Raw genomic sequence first — 23,027 nt, forward strand, 5'->3', positions numbered from 1 at the left:
ACACAGAGTAAAGCCTTGTGGGAAGATATCCGAGTTTGGGCACAAAACCTTGATGCCAAAATAATGATTTGACACATTTCAGCCTATACTCCAGTCACAAAAAGAGATTATCTGGCACTTTCATCTGCCCTACAAACTTCAGGCTGCTGGCCTGATACAGAGGAAGAATGGTATTTTAAAACAACAACTACAATAGTAATCTACAAACCATTCATTGCATTGTGAGCATCTCATTTATAGGAAGCCATTTGGCTAATAGCGCACTTTTAACTGGACAAACTTCAGGATAAGAAAGTTTCAGGACCCTGATATCCACTCCATCAGGAATAAGAACAAAAGTGACACCAGACCAAAATATTCCTACAATTGTAACAGAACAGGTACTTGTATTGAGATTGTCATAGGCCATACCCAAAAGCACCCACCAAATTTTGTGGAGCTTACATTGCAGCAAGCCATCCCCATTAATAAGTGGTCTTATTCCTTGGGGACAAAGAAAGGAATTAGCAATAACTCTGACTTCTATCATATACATAGCATATTCCCATGGCTCTAGTTTACAGAAAACCTCCTCCATAATACCTGGGGTAGACGTTGCATTCCTATTATGGCTTAATGCACAGGTTCCATTATATAATGTCCTATCTGAAGTCAAGGAACAGTTGGGGGGTTGTCCTAGTTTGCTAAATCTTTGAAGCAGATATCATGAAAGGTGTTGGCTTTAACAATGGGAATTTGCTATTGCACAAGCTTACAGTGTTGAGGCTGAGAAAAATGTCCAAAAGAAGCATCATCAAGGCAATACTTTTTTCCCAAAACCCAGTTGCTTGTGATCCTGGTCTCCTCTATCCCATGGCAAGGCACATGGCAGAATCTGCCGGTCTCTCCCTTCTCTTCAGTGTTGCTTTAAGCTTCTTGCTTCAGTGGATTTCTTATCTTTGTCTGAATTTCATTTTCTTCTAAAGGACTCTAGTAAGAGGATTATGACACACCCTGAACGAGGTGGGTCACATCTTGGTTTCAGATGCTACTTATCAAATGATCCTACCTAAAACGGGTTTACACCCATAAAAATGGATTAAGAACATTCTTTCCTGGGGTCCATATACCTTCAAACCATCATGGGGAAAAGTTTAGTACATCGTCCAGGAAGAAACCAATGATGGGAAATATCTTGTCAGGAGATGGGCCTGTAACTTGCATATTATTGAATTGTCATGACCTCCCCATGTTAGTTCTTACTAAACACCTTGCATTTTTGTCCCTAGAGTAATGCTTCTATTCTTTATAACAGAGGAAGGTAAACTTCTGAAAGGGGAGACTGAAGTGGCTACAACTCATAACCAGGCTGAATGCTGGGTGTGTGAACAGCTACCAACTTCTCACAGAAGTATAATACCTTGGACAGTGTTGCCTTTTAACCTAACAAAGCAGAGTTTGGTGATCTGCTTTACTAAGTGTCTTCTTCAAATTAAAAGGCATAGGCATTGATATATGCACTTATATAGTTTTTGTCTCTAGATGTGTCCCTCAATCACCCCTCAGTGATATTCATGGAAAAAAGGGCATGTAGAATGTAAGGGTGGGTTTTTTAAGGGTTGGAATGTGAGGCAATGAGCCAAAAAAGACATAAATTCCTACAGAAGAAAAAAAAGCCTTCAGCAAGTTCATTAAAAAATACACATGGATGTTCCTTAGCATAATAGCTAGCCATGTTCAAAGTACTCCTGTCATGTATTATGTCTTCAAAGAGACATATTTATCATATTGAAAACCCTGATTGGCTCTGTGCTTCTTTCCTCTTGTCCTATATAAGTCACTGCAACAGGCTGAATGATGTGGAATGCTACTCTGAATATCCTGCAGCCACCTAAGACCATCTCGCCACTCTGCAATTCCCTAATAAAGTGTTATATAGAGAAAAAGTGGGATTACTTTGTTTTTTTTTTGTTTTTTGGTCTTAAGTGCCAAGTAAATTTAGTGGGACTTATTCAGACAAAACTGAAGGCATTCTCACTTTCAGTGTATGTATTTACTGTTTTTATTTCTGCAAGTATACAGCTTCTTGTGATAGCAAAAAAGTTCAGCTTGCTGGGATGACATGACATTAGGTAAGGTATTTGATCCCATTAGTTCATGGTTAGAGGTATAAGTATATCCAAAATGGTATATTCCTGAGTTTTCTTTAAGGTAAGAATCATCTGTAAACCAAAAAGCATATGCATTAGCAATTGGAAGGTCTTGCAAATTTATTCATGGGGTTAACAATTAGTCAGTTAAAGCTATGCAATCATGAGGAGTTTCATCATAAATAGAAGAAAGTAGCAGGATTAAGGTTGTGACGATGAACAAAGGAGACACTGGGAGGGAAAAGTAAGAGAATTTCATAGGAAGATAGCCTGTTGGTGAAAAGCCTTCTAAGAATGAGGGACATAAATAGTCAAGAGAGATCCCATAATTAATTCTTAAGTTGATACTAAAGTTTTGCCACCACAGCAAGGGACTTCACAGAAGAGGGCAGACCCTTGGCCATAGCACCCAATTGCTAGTTATAATATGCAAAATGTCTGTGTTGGTCTCTATACATTTGCATAAGGAAACCTAACCCACTCCCTTCCTGTTCATAGACAAGGAGAAAAAGGGTAATTTTGAATTAGATAGTCCCAAAGTAGAAGTATTAGCCAATGATGCCTTATTAACTTGAAGGAATCATGTGTAGTTTCATTCTATTTATTGGGTTCAATTAATTTAGATTTAAATAAATCATATAGAGGTTGAGCCATCAAAGAAAAATTAGGAATCCGATTTTCATAACAAAACTTCAAGTCCTAAATATCCTCTTATTTAGGCTTGATAGGAGGGAAAGTTAGAATGCTTTGCATTTTTTAAGTTCTTGGATGAGACCCTGGGAGCAGAGATAGGGTGGAGGCATATAGAGCGGGGCCCATGTCAGTTGAAGATGTGGACCATAAATAGATTGGAATAATATCTAAAAGAGGGTGACATTTAAATTATTTTTTGACTGAAAGCATAGGAATATGTATAGGGCTTAATTCCTTGCCCTGATTTGTTAAATCTTCTTCTAAAAGTTCCAAATTAAGTTCCATCTTTTGAGAGAAAGATATGTGTGCTTGGAATAATATGATGAAATCTCTTCACAGAAGGTGAATTGGGGTAGACAGGACTAGCAAAAATTGATTCATGCTTTGTAAAAGCCCTAATTGAAAGGGAAGTAAGGGAATTAAAGAGGCCATGTTTTGTTGGAAATCCCCACCATTTAAATATTTCTGTACTAAAGGGAGGAGGACTAATGAGGGTGGTGGGATTTGAGAAATAGAAGGTGGTCCCAGTATCTATTATAACCCATCCTCATTTCTAATAATCTGATCTATTTCACCCAAAGATGTGGATAAATGGAAAGCCTCTGTATATACCCAGAGTAGCCCTAGTAATTGCAATTGAAGGCTACTGTTCTAGTTTGTAAGCTGCTGGAATGCAGTTTACCTGAACTGGAACAGCTTTTTAAAACGGGAATTTAATAAGTTGCAAGTTTACACTTCGAAGGCCATAAAACTGTCCAAGCTAAGCCACCAGCAAGAGGTTACCTTCACTCAAGAAAGGCTGATGAAGTTTGGGGTTTCTCTCTCAGCTTCAAGGGCACATGGTGACATCCACTAGCTTTGTCTCCCAGCTTCTTGTTTCATGAAGCTCCCCTGGGGCATTTTCCTTCTTCATCTCCAAAGGTCACTGGGTGGTGGACTTTGTTAATTCTGGTTGCTTTAAAGCTTTTACCAAAATAGTTCCATCTTAAAAGGCTTTAGTAAGCAACCCCAGCATGAATGGGTGGAGATCAATCTCCACAAAAAACATCTAATCAAAAGTTACCAACCCCACAATTGAGTGGGTCATATCTCCATGGAATCAAAAAAAGATTCCACCCAGCAATGTTGAATGAGGATTAATTAGCACTTAATCCTTGGGATTCCCATGTACATGCGAATTGTTTTTCTTTTGCTGTTTTCAGATCCCTGCTTAGAAAATTTGATTGATTTGTGTGTGGGCATGGTTCTTATAGAGTTTACCCTGTTTAGGACTCAATAATTTTTTTAATGTATATGTTCATGACTTTTATCAAATTTGGTTCTTTTACTTTCATATTTTCTTTGAATATACCTTCTGCCCCTTTCTCTATTTCTTCTCTTTCTGAGACTCTCATAATGTATATATTGGTACATTTAATGGCGTTATTTTATCTCTTATACTCTATTAACTGTTTTGTCATTCTTTTTTCTTTCTGTGTGTGTTAGTTTGTTAAGCTACCAGCATGCAATATACCAGAAATAGAATGGCTTTTACAAAGGGAATTTAATAAGTTTCCATTTTACAGTCCTAAACCTATCAAATGTCCAAACTAAGGCATCCAGGACGAGATACCTTAATTCAAAATAGGCTGATATGTCTGGAACACCTCTGTGAGCCAGGAAGGCATGTGGCTGGCATCTGCTGGGGTCTTTGGCTGCTGAATTCAAGCAGCTTCCTGAGGTGCATTTCTTTCTTCATCACCAAAGGTCTCTGGCTTTATTTGCTCTGTCACTTCTGCTCTTTAAGCATCTGCATCAGCTCTCTGGTTTCCTTAGAATGTTTCCTCTTTTAAAGCACTTCAATAAACTAATCAAGTCCCACTCTGAATGGAGTCACATCTTTGTGGAGATAACCTCATCAAAGTGTCTCGCCCACAGCTGCCAGCGCTTCTCTTCATAGAGTCAATCTAATCAAAAGGGTTTCTGCCCTACAATATTGAAACAGGATTAAAGGACATGGATTTTCTGGGGTACACAAGATTTTTAAACCAGTAAACTCTATCCCATCATAAATAATTTAGGTTTTCCTGTCTTTGAAATCACTTATTCTTTCTCTGCTTCCTTCATACTGCTATTGAAGTCATCTAGGGAATTTTTCATTTCAGTTATTAAGGTCCTCGGTATATCCTGTTTTTTTTCCTAATGAGAATAGCAAGGAAATTCCCATTTTGCTCATTTATTGTTGTCCTTATATCTGAGAAAATTTCTTTTCATTCCTTGAGCATATTAGGTTAATTTTTAGCCCTATTTCTGATAAGTCCAAAGTCTAATCCTCTTCACTAAAACTTTATGGATTTTTATATTGTTCCTTTGGATGAGCCATCATTTCCTGTTTTGTTTTTTTGTCTTGTTATCTTCTATTGCCCACTACATTTAAAAATTTTTAATTGTTAATTTTGGGATTTGGTCCCTTGTTTTCTGTTTCTTAAATCTGTATCCAGATCATCGTATGGCAGAGATTTTCTTGAATCCCAGAACCTTTTCAAAACAAACCAAAGCAGAAAAAGCACCTTTCATTGGCTTTGCAAATCAGCTCTTCTTTGGTTCATGGTCTCTTTCAGAGTTTAGCTCCTGTATCAGGAAGAATCACCTGAGAATAAAGGGATATGCAGTGTTTTATCTAGATGGCCTGGAGGAACCTTTTTCCTTTCATGGGCCTGTGCTTAATACAGGCCTTAAGAATTCTCTCTTTACAGTTTATAGGGGTTTGAATAGACCTCCAGCCCTCTTGGGTGCTTGAGTGACAATGCACGAAGTCTTTTGCCCAAGGTTGCATCAATTAAATTTTCCTCACACTGTCTCAGCTATTGGCAAGGTGCTCCTCTATCCTCGGCACAAACTTTGGGACAGCAAGCTACAGGTGCATTATCTAGCTCAGTCTCAGGGTCTTCCAACCAAGAGATTGGCAGAGATATATATTTAGTCAAGTAGGCATACAGGGGAAGCTCTGTTCCCTCTGGAATAGGGCCAGACCCATAATGGAAGTGAAGCTGGAGGGGAGGGGTCATTAAATTCACCATGAACTTCTATGGCTTTTGAAGCTGGAGATTCTTAGTTAAGCACTTGCTTGGTTAATGTAGTCATCTAGCTCTTTTCCTTAGGTCTGAGTCATGTTAAGTAGCTGATCAAAGTTTGAGATCTGGGATAAGACCACAAGTCTCTTACTACTGCAGGGAGGTTGAAGCTCACTGGTCTTTTTTGCAATTTACTAGCCACTTCCTCTCATTGCCCCCTGGATCTGGCACAGTGTTCTCCTAGAATCTGGAGTTTCCAAGTTGTTGGTTTTGACAGTTGCTGCAGTTCATGGAGCTTCTTACTCTGCCATTTTCTCACACTCCTCCCTCTTCTATTTACTCTTCATTCCCTATGTACAGATTTAGTTTAAAATCTAGAGTAATTGTTTTTCAGCCCAAGCTACTATATTTATGATTTCTTTTAAAGCATAAATGGTAGATTGAATTATGGAAGTCCAAAACAGCAATGTTCTTATTATACATATATTCTATATTATTATACATATATTCTATGTTCCAATTAGATGGCAATCTATTTGTAAATAGAGCCATATAAAAGTATTATTAGTTAAGGTGTGAATTTATTTGTGAATGGACTCTTTAAAGATGTTATGATGATGTGCACAAATAATTCAGGGTAGGCTTTAAACCATATTACTGAGCCCTTAATAAGGAGAAGAAATTTTTCCACTGACAGTAGAATAAAGCCACAGTCACAGGACATTAACATGTGATGAGAGAATGGCATCACAAGAATAGTACTAACCTCAGGAGAAAGCATAGACTTGCTAACATCTTGATTTTGGACTTTCAGCTTTAAAACCATGACCAATGTATCTATGTTGATTAAGTCATCCAGTGTGTGGTATTTGATGATACAGCAGCCTGGCAAGCCAAGACAGCATATTTGTAACCAATAAATTATCTTATTATTTGTTTATCTTGTATTCTCTTTCATTTGCATTTTGCATTTTGCTGAACTCATAGTTGACATTTTTTTCTTTCAATTCTTTAGACATATCATTCCACTATTTTGTGACCCCTATTCACTGATTGATGTTACCCTGTATATTATTTGTAATTTTTCTCTTATTGCTCTTGATATTTTCTTCTTGGTTTGACTTTCACAGTTTGACTATGATATGTCTAGGTGTAGATCTCTTTGGACTTATCCTACTTATAGTTTCTGAGCTTCTCAGATTGTTCATTAACATACTTGGGAAATTTTTATATTTCTTCAGATATTTTCTTTTCCTCATGTCCTCTCATTATAGGAACCTCATTACATTTTTTGTTGGTACATTTGATGTCTCTCATGGTTTTCTGAGACCCTCTCAATTTTTCTTTAATCCATTTTACTTCTGATCTTCAAAGTTGACAATATCTATTGAAATATCTGTAATTTTATGATTCACTATTGTGCCATATTATATCTGCCTTTGACATCCTCTACAGAATTTTTCTTTGAATATTGTTTGTCAACACCAGAATTTCCATTTGGTTCTTTTAAATTAATTTCTAGCTTCCTCTTGAGAATTTCTATTTGGTCCTTCATTGTAGCCATACTTTCCTTTCCTTCATTAAACATGATTTCCTGTTATTCATTAAACATATTTATAATAGCTGCTATGAAATCTTTGTTTATGCAACTTTTGGGGATATTTATGGAGTGTTCTGATTCACTTAATGTTCTCTGTAAATGCACCACTTTTCTATTTCTTAAAATTTAACTTTTTAAATAATATATTTCAGCATCTCAATTCTGATTTTTACTTCTGAAGGTTATAATGGCTCATGCTGCTGTTGCTGTAATTGTTTCTCGTTCATACATGGGTCTATTTGCAAACTTGCTTGGGCAAAATCTATGAATACTCTTTACCTTTTATTGTACATTTCAGATGTCTCTACTCAGTATACATGTGAATGTGTGTATATAAACACATGCATACACATATACAAAAATGAACATTCATATATGAAATACACTTTATACAGTATATATTACATAATACTTGCTGGCTTCATGTGGGTTGTGCCTGCGTCTCTGTAGATTAATATTTAGCTAATATTTGGCAGAAGTTGTGCTAATTAACCCTGAGCAGTAAGGACTCAGTCATCTGCTCATAAAGTCTATGTGGGTAAGGGATTATTGAAAGTTCAGGCCATTTTAAAGTCTGCCCTTTCTTTTCCTTCTTCTAGGACCTTTTAGGTCTCCTATGTGTATGTACTCAGACTCAGCATCATCCAAGAGCTTTTGGATTTCTTGAGCCCTACCTAGCCTCCAATTTTCACTCCTGAGGCCTTAGTTGGGCGTGTCCTTGCCCAACAAAAAACCTCCAGGCTAGAAGAGTCCTTGGCTTTCCCTAATATCCAGGCCCTGAAATGTCACCTCCACTGCCAAGAATGAATATAAATACTGCTCTAAATTTAATTAGTCCCCTTGGACTTTCAGAAAGGTGCTTCTGGCCATAATGGCCTTCCTTGCCTTTGTAGAATCTACGGTTCTGTTGGCCATGCTGGAGTGGGGAGGGGAATGTGAGCTACCCCAGATTTTATTTATTCATTCATCCGTTGATGGACAGTTGGGTTGTTTCCATCCTTTGGGAACTGTGAATAATTTCACTATGAACATCAGCTTAACTGATTTCTTTAATAGAGTATATTTTAAGCATCAGTTTATTTTCATTTTATTATTCAATTAAAAATTTCATCATATAATTCCTTCCATTGGAGGTTACAAAATCTCTGCTTCATAATATCCTAAAAGCACAGATGATCTTAAATGTACATTGACTATCTAGTACTGGAAAATATACCGCAATTGTTTAATTTGACCCTGGTCTAAATCCAGGAAAACTTTTCCATAACTCTCAAGGTCCTATTGTTTTACTTGCTGAAGTTTAGTATCATTGAAACATGAAGTTTTCTGGCCCTCTCTGTGGATGGAAAAGAAGAAGTTCAAGAATATAACACAGGTCACTGAGCAAGAGACACATTTCTGTTGAGTAAAGTGCTTGAAGTTTTACCCCAGTAGCCAATACACCACATAGCTGCAAGTTCTCAGTTACCTACTGTGAGATGGAGGAAGGGATCCTCCTAGACCTCTATGGAATTTCACTGAGTCTAGCTGTTATCTGTGAAAAGGATTGGAAAGGATTCTTGGGAACTGGCAATTATTACTCAATAATGGAATCAGTTTTATCAGTGACCATGAATGCAAGTCCATGAATTCCTCTCCAAAATTTTGAAGCTATTTGAATCCTACCCATTTTGAAAGCTGAGTGGGTAATTTTTCTTCTGTATTCCAATAACCCCACTTCTGCCTGTTCCCCTTACAGAGACATATGTAAACAGGAACAGGACAATGTTTGATTTATACTGACACTTTCTTAGTATGAAAAGCCTCTGAATGTCTTAAAGTATTTTTCCATATTTCTTCTAAATATAAGTCATGAATAAAACCACCTCATTAGATCTCTGAGCAGATATGATGCAGAAACCCAGAAATGGGTTGGTGAGCCATGCCGCCAACCCCTTCCTTCCATTCCCTTGTTACCTTGAGAACTCAAAGCAGGCACTCAGTAAGAGCTAAGGAAATAATACCCTTCTATCACCTAATCCCAAAGTCCTGGGATATCCTAAACATACACCACCAAACAGGGCAGAAGACAGCTTGTGACTGTTTGAATAAATAAATACACTAAGGAATGGTAAAGATCACTGCTTGTGATTCAAACAGACCACCTTCTTCTGAGAATTTCTAACATTGGGGCTATGAGATAATGACTCAAGTTGTGCGGATTATCTTGAGATTTTCAAGATGTTCATTCCCAGCTTATTCACACTGCAGATTCCAATTGCATGCCTCTCAAGTGCTTCCATTTCTTTGCTCTCAGGGATTTCCTGCATTCTTCCTCACAGAGACACCCATGCATCCTCAAACCAACAATGGAATGTTGCATCATCATACTTAACAGTCTCCCTGACTTCCTTTTCTACCACCACTTGGAGTAGAAGCTCTTCTTTTAAATGGTTCTCAAATTAGTTTCCCTTTGCCACAATCTCCCCTCACTGACACATGTCAATTTGTCAGTAACTTAATTACATACACAAAATTTCTTGTTTCAAATTAATGATAAGGTAATGGGCATTTTTCCTATGACCCTACCCTCTGGAGCCTTTGCTTTCTGAGAGGAACTTACTCTAACACCTGACATCCTCAGACTAAGCTGTTGTCATAGGTTGTTAGTGACTGTGAGACATTGGTGCAGGTGTTTTTAGAAAGCAATGCCTTACCTCTCAATTAACCCTCTTTGTCAACTTTCTTGCCTCTGCACTGATGCTGAAAAAACAAGAAATAAGTGGGTCATGGATATAATCTAAATATCATCTGAATATCAGAATATCATATCTGAATAATGTATCCTTTAATCTTGCTTGTTAAACATTTGTGAATTAATTGCTTTATAGTATTGTTTCATCTTTGAATAACACAAGACTGTTTTTTTTTTTTTGGATAAGATGATTTATTTTCTTGGGAATCTTTTTCTTGGTTAGGAGTGCTGTTTTGAACAGGGCCAAGAATCTCAATCCTACAGAGCAGACATGCTCCTAAAATAGGATGTTGAAACCTGACATCAAAGCTTGGAGAGGAGCATCTCATCAGAGCCTTGTAGAGGCTCAGATTTGCCCTCCATATCAACCTAACACAAGGAACTGGTTTGCTGCAGATGTGGAATAGGGATAGAAACAAGGTTGAATGACTCTCCATAGATATAATGAATCTCCTAAATGTTAAACCCATAGACACAAAGAAATGTGCTTGGGAACCCACATGGATGGCTGTGAGGTTTGGATTTAAACAATAGCTCCCACATCAATATCTTTCCCCCTACCTGTTCCTTAAAGATTTTAGATTTGTCTTTTTGAGTGTTTTGTACACAGCTGTCCCCCTGGGCCAACATAATGGATTTAGAAAAGTGTGATGTGGGACAGGGGAAAACTGTGGATCTCTACCGTGGACTGGGCCCATGGTACCTTACCTCACTGAAGTCCAGGTGTTACTCAATTATCTGGGATAGTAGCTTCCCCTGCCTGTAGTGGATCAACAGAGTGTAAAGCCCCCAGTACAGACAAGCAGAGATAAGCAGAACTCAGGCCCAATACTATGGGTCACTGTGGTTATTCAAATTATATAGAAAATTCTTCAACAGCCACAGTAAAGTGCCACCTCAGGTAACTAGGCACTGAGGAAGCACACTCCAGCCTGGAGTTCCAGTCTGACATCACAGGGCTTAGACCAGTCACAAAGGTTCAGTTGCTGGGGGAGGGGATGCCTAGAGGAAGGCTCATCCATGACCCATCCTCCACCACTTCACTTCTCCTTTGCCCCAACTGACATTCCTCCTCCAAGCCTCTATTCTTCTCATATTATCAATGGCTTCTGGTTTCCAAAGTTATCCTTTATTTGCTTCATAGATGTGCTGGTTTGAAAGGAAGTATGCCCCCTAGAAAAGCCATGTTTTAATCAAAATCCCATTTCATAGAGTTAGAATAATCCCTATTCAATATTGTATGTTTGAAACTAATCAGATCATCTCCCTGGATGATATGATTTAGTCAAGAGTGACTGTTAAATTGGATTAGGTGATGAAATGTCTCCACCCATTTGGGTGGGTCTTGATTGGTTTACTGGAGTCCTATAAAAGAGGAAACATTTTGGAGACCAGGAGGCTCAGAGAGAGCACAGAAGAACAACATAGCTGTGAGAGCAGAGAGCCCACAAGCCAATAACCTTTGGAGATGAAGAAGGAAAACACCTCCTGGGGAGCTTCATGAAACAGGGAGCCAGGACAGAAAGTGGCAGATGATGCCTTGCTTGCCATGTGGCCTTCCAACTGAAAGAGAAACTGTGACTGTGTTCGCCATGTACCTTTCCAGATGAGAGAGAAAGCCTGAATATCATGACCTTCTTGAACCAAGATATCTTTCCCTGGATGCCTTTGATTGGACATTTCTATAGACTTGTTTTAATTGGGACATTTTCTTGGCCTTAGAACTGTAAACTAGCAACTCATTAAATTCCCCCTTTTAAAAGCCATTCCATTTCTGGTATATTGTATTCCAGTAGCTAGCAAACCAGAACAATAGATATCAATTTTAATATACATTTCCATTTCACTTAATACAGAGATATATGGTAGCCACAATGCTAATTCTCCAATTCCACAGTCCTCTAAACTGAATTTCTCCCAAGAATTTGGGTAAAACTTTTTATTTATACCTGGCGTCTTCTCTTTTCTCAACTTTAGCGTCTCTGGATATGTTTTGGAAATATCTGAACTTATACCATAGTCTCTCACCATTGAATTTCTCACTATTGAAATTTTATGTTTGACATTTATTTTTGATGATTTTTTGTCAGTTCACACAAAGAGAAAGACTCAAGGAGCTGACAGAAACTGAAATTCAATGTAATCCGGAAGAGAATGGCGAGCCCAGTGGAGGCTACCTAATGTGTGCCATATTACCGAGGATCTAAGGACAACAATTGCTCTCAACCAGCCCCAGGACACCAGAGTCATTGCAGGGAAAGCATTGCCTTGATGATGCCTTGATTTGGACTTTTTCCTAACTTCATACCATGAGTGAATAAATTCTGATTGTTAAAGCTAACCCATTTCATGGTATTTGTTTGAGCTGCCCACAAAAATAAAACATGTACATTGAGGCAATTTCTATAGGGTGAAATTGGAGTGAGTGCTGAGGTTTCAAACCCAATACAGAAAAATAATCTTTCATTAGTCTATGGGACCTGAGCTTTTCACTGAGCGCTCAGTGAAAGATGGGTTTTGGCTCTATTTGCTCACACATTTACTGAATGCCTGTGACATGATAGGCACAGTGTTTCCAAACCATTAAGAGTTATTTCCTGTCTTAGGTGGCTTAGAACTCACCATAAAAGGGTTCAGTCTATAGTAAAAGAGTTAGAAATAAAAATTGGCATGTAACTACGAGATTAGACAGGGGCCCAACGGAACATCAGTTGCATAATAGAATCACCTCATGTGTGAGAAGACCTATCTAATTAGCAAAAATATTTGAACTATGGACTTGAGTTGAAAAAAGAAAAGCTGTGGCTTTTTCACTTTGGAAGGGTAAATGGCCATCAGGAATTGACCCAGGTATCTTGAGGCAGGAAGCTAATACTCTCTCTCTCTCTCTCTCTCTCTCTCTCTCTCTCTCTCTCTCTCTCTATCTATCTATCTATCTATCTATCTATCTATCTATCTATCTATCTATCTATCTATCTATCTAAACTATCATCTTACAAACATCACAAACAGGTGAAGTTGTACAGGACGATAAGAAGAGTTTGTTGATTCAGATAGTAAAGTCACAAATGGTGGTAAGTCTTGTAAATGAGGACAGCTTGTCCTTTCTTCAAATCAAAGAGACAAAAGCCTGACTCCCTACAACAATTATAGAATTTAAAACTCATTAGCATTAGCATCAGGCACTTTGCCTGACACTGGTATGACATTAGTGTCATACCACTTACATTAGTATGCAAATCCTTGCTATCAATAAGAAAACTGTATTCTGACATGACTTCAAATTACATAAACCGCAAACTAAACATATCCTCAACTTTTTTGACCAGGTCCTTAAAATTCCCATAAACACTACATCACATTGCAGTGGAAAGAGACAGCATTCTCTAATGCTGTGGCTAACATATATATATTATTATGTGAATGGGTTTGGGCAAATGAATTAACCTAAAGCTTAAATTTTGTTCCCTTCATAGTCTATATGCCTAAGAACTTGCATTGCACATAAGTAAATTCAACTATGTCTTATTTTAAAAACAATTGAACAAATGAAAATGATAAAACTAAATAAAAAATAAATGAAAAAACACGTTTTGCCATAATTTGTCTTCCACAGTTTCCTGCACCAGTGTTACTCACCCACATGCTAGTGTGCAATGCCACTTCGACATTGCCCTTGTTGATAACCAGGTCTACATCTTTCCTTCTTGTTCTGGGTGGATTTAGGACACACATTGGTGAACAAAATGGAGCAGAAGTGACACTGCTGGACAAGTTCAGAAAAGCCAGATGCTTCTGCTTGACAAAGTCAGAAAGACAATACGACTTCTGATTTGTGGGCTGAGACATGTATTATTGAACCTATAAGCTTCTATATAACATTTTCCATCTCCCTGAGGCTGCATGCTATTATGAAGTCTATCTGGACCATGTATAATTTTCTGGTCCACAGATGACTACCAACGTAACAGCTCTGTGAGTGAAGAAGGCTCTGAGTGGTGCCAGCCCCTGCTGCCCAGTTATGCCTAGGCTTTAAGTCTCCCTAGTTGTACAGTGTGGTAGACATGGTCCACTCCTATAATGTGCAGATTCAATTCCTAACACACAAGAGACAATGAAATGGTTATTCTAAACCTCTAACTTTGGGAGTAGCTAAATCCACCATTACAGTAGGTGGAAAATAAGTCAGTTTTTCTTCTGTTATTCAAACGGAAATTAATTTTTTGTGTCTATCTGAGGAAAAATTAATTATGCAGCACTCTATTAAAATGGCAGTTGAATGCTATGGACAATTTAATGCAACTTTAAAATTATTTTGGCAATTTTCAACCTTTACCTTATCCAGCAAACTGGATTTTACAACTTAATGCTTCCATAGTTACAGGACTCCACTACTAGCTAGAAGTGATAAAAGTAATAAAATTGGTATACCTAAGGAAGTTGATTAAATAAACTGGTTTATTAAATAAACATAAACTGTTATAATTTAAAATTACTGCTTTTCAAAAACATTTTCATTGAGAAATAAATATACAAAGAAAGCTATAATTTTCAAAGCACATTTTAACAATATTCTGGTTACAGAACATATTTCAAAGTATGGTATGGGTTACCATTCCACATTGTCAGGATTTCCCTTCTAGCTGGAAGGAAATACTAGAAGCTGAAAGAAATATTATAGTGATTCAGCAGTCATACCCATTTGTTAAATCCTATCTTCTCTGTCATTAACTCCTCCTCCTTTGACCCCACTCCCAGTTTATTAAGGTCTTTGGGCCATAACTAGTCTAACTTTTTCATGTTGAAAAGGGTTGTCAACAATATAGAATAGGGGGATATTCTTGGAGAATATAGCTGATATTCTTAGAGAGGCTGGGCCCTCTGTATTTCTGGACTTATCTGGAGGTAATAGTTTCAGGAAAGTAAACTCAGTACCTGAAACTTCTATCGAGTCTCAAGTAGAGCTCTTGGTGTTTTTCAGGGTTAACTGGGATAACGTTAGTTGGGATATTTTGGTGGTTTCTTAGAAAACTAAATTACTACTTTTATGCTTTATTTTCCTAAAAGGAACATGGTGGAACTCAGTTCATCTGGGTTATAAAAATCAATCTTTTTATGTTGAAATTTGAAAAGCCTTTTGAAAATATACATATTAAATTTATCCTTCTTTGAAGTAGAAGGATGATTAAACAAAGATGATTATAGTTAGGCCCCAAATAAGCAAAGTGAGTGTTTACAAATAATTAATAAATTAATGAGTTTTACAATTCTTACCCTTCCATTGTAAATGATCTAAGGTAATTATCAATAGATTGTTATAAAAAGCATCCTGCTCCAGTTGCCAGAGAATCTATACAGATTCAAGTAAAAACTTCCAAGAGAAGATGGGGACCAAGGAGAAACTTATTTTGAACATATGGTCTTTAAGAAGACAATGATTAACAATATATGATCAGGATACTGTCACTATATTCCATTGCTCAGTGCTCACATATACAGGTTTAGCTGATTTATGATTCAGATATTGTAAATAAGGAACACAAATATCAAATTTCTTTTGAAAAGCTTATTGCAGAAAACATATCTATTATGCCTAATATACAAATTCAAATATAGGATTTGAACAATTTTCAGAAAATATCTTATAGTAGAGGAAGGTAACAAAAGAGAAAGGCTTTGATATAAGATAGCTTGGGTTTAGTACCATCGTCTATTGATGAAGAAATACCAGCCACACTTTTAAATGAATCGATAAGAAAGTTTTACTCTAAATTATGCCAATGAACTAGTGGCATCTTCTCAACTGCAAATCTTTAGTTCTGAATCCTCACCTATGCCATTCGTCTGAAAAGTTATTGATGAAGAATGCCCTAACACTTTTTCTCTAAAGAATGGATGAGGTGCCCTTCCTGGCATGGCTAATTATCAGTTATAATTAATAATAATAACTATAAGAATAAATTTAAAAATCAATATAACAAGAATTATGAATAAGTCAGGTTCCCCCATGGAAGAATTTAAACATAGAGGTTCTTTTTCAACCTTTATTCACCCAAAATAATGCCTCTAGGAGTACCTATTATCTCGCTGGTAGCATGCACAAATTCAATTTTAAATTAATTGATTTATAAAACCCCAAAAATAGCATATTTTTTCAAAATAAGTACTTTTTTCCCTCTTTTCCTTCACATCATGTTTTTTCTTCATTCCAGGTCTCTTACTCCTGTTGGTGGTAGGTGGGCTGTTTACCCTCCATGGTTTCCATTTTTACTAAACGGCTTCTGTAAACAGAGATTTAATTTTCATCAGTCATCCTCTACCTAGAAGGTTACTGTATCTCTGGTCAATAGAATGAACTGCTTCTTGCACTGCATCTATTATGAGTCTGTGCCTTTAACAATAGCCTTACACTGAGGGCTGTATCCTACTAATTCCAGGCATCAGTTTGGGATAAGATAGCACTGCTCAGTCCATTATTTCTGGTCCTTACTGTCTCTGGCTGTCTGCTTAGTGGCCCAGAATGATACCAGAGGGTTCTCTGAGGAGGCAGGGCTCTTTGGCTTTATTGTCACATCTTTAATTCACACCTTCAACTGGGTTATTCACAACACTTTAAGAACAAACAAGCTTATTCCTTTATTTTCTCCTCCTTACACTTCAGCTCTTAGTTTCTCCTTTATTTTCCATATCTAATATACTACAGTAAACTAAAACAATAAATCTGAGCTAGTTGAGGAAAACCACAAAAAATTACTGGTTCAATAGTAGAATGCTCACCTTCCATGTGGGAGTCCCAGGCTCAATTCCTGGACCATGCATTCCCCCCCAAAAATTTACTAAGTTTACTTGAATTTTTTGAAAAGTGAAAATGATGATCACTTTGGAGAAGTGATGATAATTATTTCAAGATTGTAATTTTTGTTCAATCTCAATGAAAAACATGGCCAAATATCAAGGAAAATTTTTCAAGGTACCAGTAATATGTTTAAAAACTATTGGCTAGTACACACACTACATAGTGTATCTTATTTTCCTACTTCCTCCATGAACAAATCTTTAGTTGGTAATAGCAACATTCTTTATTTTCACCCAGTAGTCCTTCATCAGAATCTCACTCATTGAAGGAATATTATTGCATGTTGAAAGGGGATAATATGACCTGAAACTTCTCATTTCTGGCTACAAGCTGGTGTCAGGTCCAATTCATAATCATCAAATTCTCATTATAAGCAATATGTTCATTTAGATATTATTTTCCTATACTACAGGAAAATAATGAACATGTGATTCCATAGGAATCATTGTTGGCTGGTAAATCACAATCTTCTTATCAAGACATGGTGTGTTACCCAATAGGCTAGTCTTAGGATCCTCACAGGTACCTGCTATCAAGTAAGTATTAGCCCTGAAAGGAATATGGGAAAAAGCACATTATTTGGCATCAGAAAATGCATATGCTTATGTTGTCAATTGACGTCTAATTCTGACTTTCTGATAGGGAAGTTTGGGGTGGGTGTGCTTTGTTCTAGCCTGTGGATGTCAGAGATTTGGGAAGAAAATACCACCTCCATATATAAGTGTAGCAAAAGAAGTGATACGGAAAACCACCTCATCACTAAGGGAGAATGCTAGTGATGAAAACTGGAGAATTATTCTTCTGATCTGGGGAAGACAAGTGGGACTCCAACACGAAAAAATGCTGTCAAGGGGGCAAAAATTAAATGGAGGCTAAACTTATTCTAAACTAAGGCATATTGGGCTAGAAACTTTAGGTTCATGATTAAAATAGTTTTTCCCCAAAAGTGCATGAATTGGGGCTGAAATTGGAAACTGTTAAATTATTTAATGTCACAGCATGAGAAAGTAAATTTTTCATTTTTGTTTTTACATGAAATTTTGTCTTAGTTCTTATTTATAATATTCATTAATGAGATAGGCTTTTGTTCATTCAGGGACTGCTGTGGTGTCTGAGAAGCCATCACAATATGATTAAAATAATCTTGGTTTTCAAAAGTCAGAATTGCCTTTGCCTTCATAACATTACCCCAAGGCAGCAAATGTGTACCCATATAAAGCAAACTAGCACATCCTAACAATGAGAAAATACACAGAGCATATTCAGATCATGCTAAAAAAGAGGCAGAACTTGCTAAAACTTCTATTCAGAGGAATTGTAGAGAAAAAGTATGAAAGGTAAGAAGACAGCAGGTTAAACATTTTCCTTTAGGTATTATATCAGCACTTAAGATTTCATCTTCTACCAGGATATATACTCTGACTATATGTGGGAAATGAAAAGTACATGAATTTATATTCCTTCAGAGTAGGTCTGGTGTATTATTAAAGAGTTATTTGTAAAAAAAAAAAAAAAAACCACATCATAAACAGGAAAATTTACTTAGCAATTTTGATATTAGGAGGGAAAAGAGATATACCCACAGGGAAGAAGTGATTATTTCCTTTATGAAGAGCACTTGCTGTTTCAACCAGTTGACATAGATCTTAAACAATTTAAATATAAAAAATATAATCTTCATCAGCAAGAAAGAAGCAGCTTCCACAGAATTGAAAAAGGTAAATGTGTACTATTAGTATTTGATATTCTATTTCAATTCAAATCTATTCTTTTGAATTTTAGGGACAAGAGTGAATAAATGAGGTCAAACACCTGAAATCTTGAGTATATTTTGATTTGAGAATGCAGTTTCTAATTACCAGTAGATATTTTACATTCTGAGTAAATCTTAAATAATGTGTGTGCTGGTTTGAAAGGAAGCATGCCCCCTAGGAAAAGCCATGTTTTAATATAAATCCCATTTCATAAAGGTAGAATAATCTCTATTCAATACTGTATGTTTGAAACTGTAATCAGATCATCTCCCTGGATATGTGATTTAGTCAAGAGTGGCTGTTAAACTGGATTAAGGGATGACATGTCTCCACACATTTGGGTGGGTCTTGATTGGTTTATTGGAGTCCTATAAAAGAGGAAACATTCTGGAGAATGAGAGATTCAGAAAGAGCAGAGAATGCTGCAGCACCACAAAGCAGAGAGCCCACCAGCCAGTGATCTTTGGAGATGAAGAAGGAAAATGCCTCCCGGGGAGCTTCATGAAACCAGAAGCCAAGAGAGAAAGCTAGAAGATGACGCTGTATTCGCCATGTGCCCTTCCAGCCAAGAGAGAAGCCCTGACTGTGTTTGCCATGTGCCTTCTCACTTGAGAGAGAAACCCTGAACTTCATCGGCCTTCTTGAACCAAGGTATCTTTCCCTGGATGCCTTTGATTGGACATTTCTACAGACTTGTTTTAATTGGGACATTTTCTCAGCCTTAGAACTGTAAACTAGCAACTCATTAAATTACCCCTTTCTAAAAAGCCATTTCATTTCTGGTATATTGCATTCCAGCAGCTAGCAAACTAGAACAATGTGCTTCGTGCATTTGAAATATATGAAATTTTTACCCAATTAATCTATTATTAGCAATTATAATAATTTGATAACAAGATATTTATTTTAAGAATAGTTTCAAGAAAATTAGAAGCAAAGAATGATACATTTTATAAGAATTAATTTCATATATTTTGTCATACTGATAATAAGTTAAATGTTGCTACTCTGTATAAAAACATTTTTCTGAGAATGGAAATCCTATTGACTTTTATTTTCACTTTATGCTTTGAATCACCCACTCCATTTTCTTGGGACATACCCAATTCTAATAGTAACTTCTACTTTTAATTCAATTCATAATCATATGTGGAGTTCCATATTAGGGGCATAGTCTTCTGCTATATTCTTTATAGAACAAATCATGAGATGTAATGTCAAAGATAGAAAAGATATATGAATGGTCAAATAGCAATTCCAAGGATGAATCAGTGGAAAATAAAGTTAGATTTTATATGTCAGAGATTATATTATGGCCTAGATTGCTTGGAAGAAGATTTGTATAAGATCATTAATCTGATAGTTAATTGAGTTGGGATTTTCAGTTTGATTTATCTGCTATTATTATATTTCATTTTCACAACAATCTGTGAAGTGCCTTTTTACTTCACTCACATTTTTAAGTGACTTGGTACTTTTTTTCTCTGAAATAAAGACAAGGGAGCAGAGATAGAATATTTGTAGGTAAAGTGGTTTATCTTAGGTGTATAAAATGGCATATACAAGCTTTACCTAACAATATTTATTTCCCAGTTCAGTATTCATTTCATGTGTGGCTCTGTTTAATCCCTTTTCTTACTAAGTAGAAACAAAACTCCTTGATGAAATATACAGTAGTATTTTTATGAGATAGCAGGAAGACCAATTGAGGAGAAGAAAACTTTCAGGCTTGAAAAATAAAAAAGAATATGCTCCACAATTAATGCATTAACTAACAATAAGACACATATGGCATTAGACAGTAATATATTTTCATGATCATAGAACAAGACTATTAACTTGCAATACAATCGGAACACTGTACGTCATTTACTTAACAGACAATAGTTGAGTTCTCCCCAGTAGTATCATATCTAGTGCTCCTAAAGAACCAGTATGGTAGATAAGAGAAACTCTTATCTTGAAAAGCAGGTTTAGAAATGTAATAATTTTTCCAATATCATACCTAGGGATTTGAAAGAAACAATGGCACAGAGTTGAAATCTAGACTCTTTGTAAACTAGTGGAAATTATATGAATGTTTTGAGTCTCAATGTCCTTACTTGTAATGAAAAGCAGGGCTATATTTTAAAACAAAATAAAAGGATATGATTAAGGAACAACTCACACACTAACACTAATACAATTTGTGCTGATTTGAAGCTATTATGTGTGCTTTAATTTGGATATTTTCGTGGCCTTAGAATAGTAAACTAGCGACTTAATATATTACCCTTTTTAAAAGGGGTATATTGCATTCTGGCTTGCAAACTAAAACACAATTCAATGGTACTAATACAATTGATGCCATTAAACTGGGAAGGTCTCTCTGAGAAAGCGATGTCTGATCAAAATTCTAATTAGAAAAATTAGTCATGTGAAGAACATTCTAGACAAAAGAAAAAAGTCGAAATCTTTAAGTTGTACTTTCTTACAAAGCTAAAAAAGAACTGAATATATAGGGGGAAATGAGGAAAGAGTGATGCAGTTCAGGTTAAAAAAATAGGCAGAGGCCAAATTATATATCAGTTTTTATCTGAAAGAAGGAATTTGCACTTTGTTTAAGTATAACAGGAATTGATGGAAGTGTTTTCAACAGGGACGTTAAAAAATGATGGAATTTTCAGCTTTTCAATTATTTCTGTTTACAGAGCAGAATCACTTGTGTTGGGATAAGTTTGTGCTGGTTTGAAGCTACTATGTACCCCATACAAACCATGTTTTAGTCTTGACTCAATCTTGTGGAGGCAGCTGTTTCTTTTAATCTTTTTTTTTTAATGATAATTTTTTTTATTAATTAAAAAAAATTAACAAAACATTTATAAATCATTCCATTCTACATGTACAATCAGTAATTCTTAATATCATCACATAGTTGCATATTCATCATATCTTAGTACAGTTGCATCGATTTAGAAAAAGAAATAAAAAGACAACAGAATAAGAATTAAAATGATAATAGAGAGAAAAAAAAGCCTATACCTCACATGCAGCTTCATTCAATGTTTTAACATAATTGCATTACAATTAGGTAGTAGTGTGCTGTCCATTTCTGAGTTTTTATATCCAGTCCTGTTGCACAGTCTGTATCCCTTCAGCTCCAATTACTCCTTCTCTTTTTTTTTTTTTTTAAGTAACGGAAAAAAAGAAATTAACCCAACATTTAGAAATCATACCATTCTACATTTGCAATCAGTACTTCTTAACATCATCACATAGATGCATGATCATCGTTGCTTAGTACATTTGCATCGGTTTAGAAGAACTAGCAACACAACCGAAAAAGATGTTTCTTTTAATCTTAATCCAACATTTTAAGTTGGAAACTTTTTATTATATTATCTCCATGGAGATGTGACATGCCCAAATGTGAGTGTGTCCTTGTGATTAGATGGACATATGACTACACCCATTCCAGTGGGTTTTGATTAGTTTACTAGAGTCTTTAAAAGTGGAAACACTTTGGAGAAAGCTCAGAAATGACAGAGCTGACAGAAACTTCAGAAGACAGCTGACACAGATACTGACACTTGGAGAACAGAGACACAGATATATAGAGATGCTTGGAGTTCAGAAGATATCACCATGACATGCTAACCAAGCCAGAACCTGGAGAGAGCCAAGGGAAGCAAAGAAATGAAAGCCAGCCCCAGAGAAGCAACATGTGGAACCCTCACAGGAGCACGGGCTGAAAGCAATGGGCCCCAGGAGCAAGGGACCAGCAGATGCCAGTCACATGACTCCCAGCTGACAAAGTTTCCAGACCCATTGGCCTTTCCTGAATTAAAGTATCTTTCCTGGATGTCTCAGTTTGGACATTTTCATAGGCTTAGACCTGTAAATTTGTAACTTATGAAATTCCCTTTTTTAAAAGCTGTTCCATTTATGGTATATCACATTCTGCCAACTTACAACTAAAACATTGAGTCTATTGTAGTAATCCCAGAAATAAGAAGACAGATTGAATTAAGGAGATCGAATTGGAGATGGGAAGCAGCAGAATATTTTTAAGTTTGGGGAGCAGTGAGTTAGTCTTATTTAATAACAACTATTTCTTCTTCAGACCATGCATTAGAGCATCTGAGTAAGGCTCAAAAAAAGCATGCATTTCCTTGGTCTCAGGTTAAACTGGTAAACATGCAAGCCAGCAAGTAATTATGCATAAATTT

The 23,027-nt window shown here is 36.3% G+C and overlaps 1 protein-coding gene across 25 annotated transcripts in view; it reads right to left on the bottom strand.

Moving 5' to 3' along the window:
• LOC143653454 (olfactory receptor 14I1-like) overlaps positions 1 to 23,027 on the bottom strand; it is a 255,537-nt gene that overhangs the window by 156,760 nt on the left and 75,750 nt on the right. For 4 of the 25 annotated variants that reach the window (XR_013161282.1, XR_013161275.1, XR_013161280.1 and 1 more), the window contains exons 4-6: positions 16,377 to 16,490; positions 13,849 to 14,004; positions 10,172 to 10,217 (exon numbers count right to left, since the gene is read on the bottom strand). The exons of 8 other annotated variants lie outside the window; for them this stretch is intronic. The gene's annotated coding sequence lies outside the window, so the exon portion shown is untranslated. Of the gene's footprint in view, positions 1 to 1,994; positions 2,202 to 6,562; positions 8,812 to 8,943; positions 9,010 to 10,171; positions 10,218 to 10,917; positions 12,880 to 13,848; positions 14,005 to 16,376; positions 16,491 to 23,027 lie in introns of those variants that run through there. 13 more of the 25 variants (XR_013161286.1, XR_013161284.1, XR_013161271.1 and 10 more) reach the window with 12 other exon arrangements.

Source organism: Tamandua tetradactyla, chromosome 13 (assembly GCF_023851605.1).
Source record: "Tamandua tetradactyla isolate mTamTet1 chromosome 13, mTamTet1.pri, whole genome shotgun sequence".
NCBI lineage: Eukaryota > Metazoa > Chordata > Mammalia > Pilosa > Myrmecophagidae > Tamandua > Tamandua tetradactyla.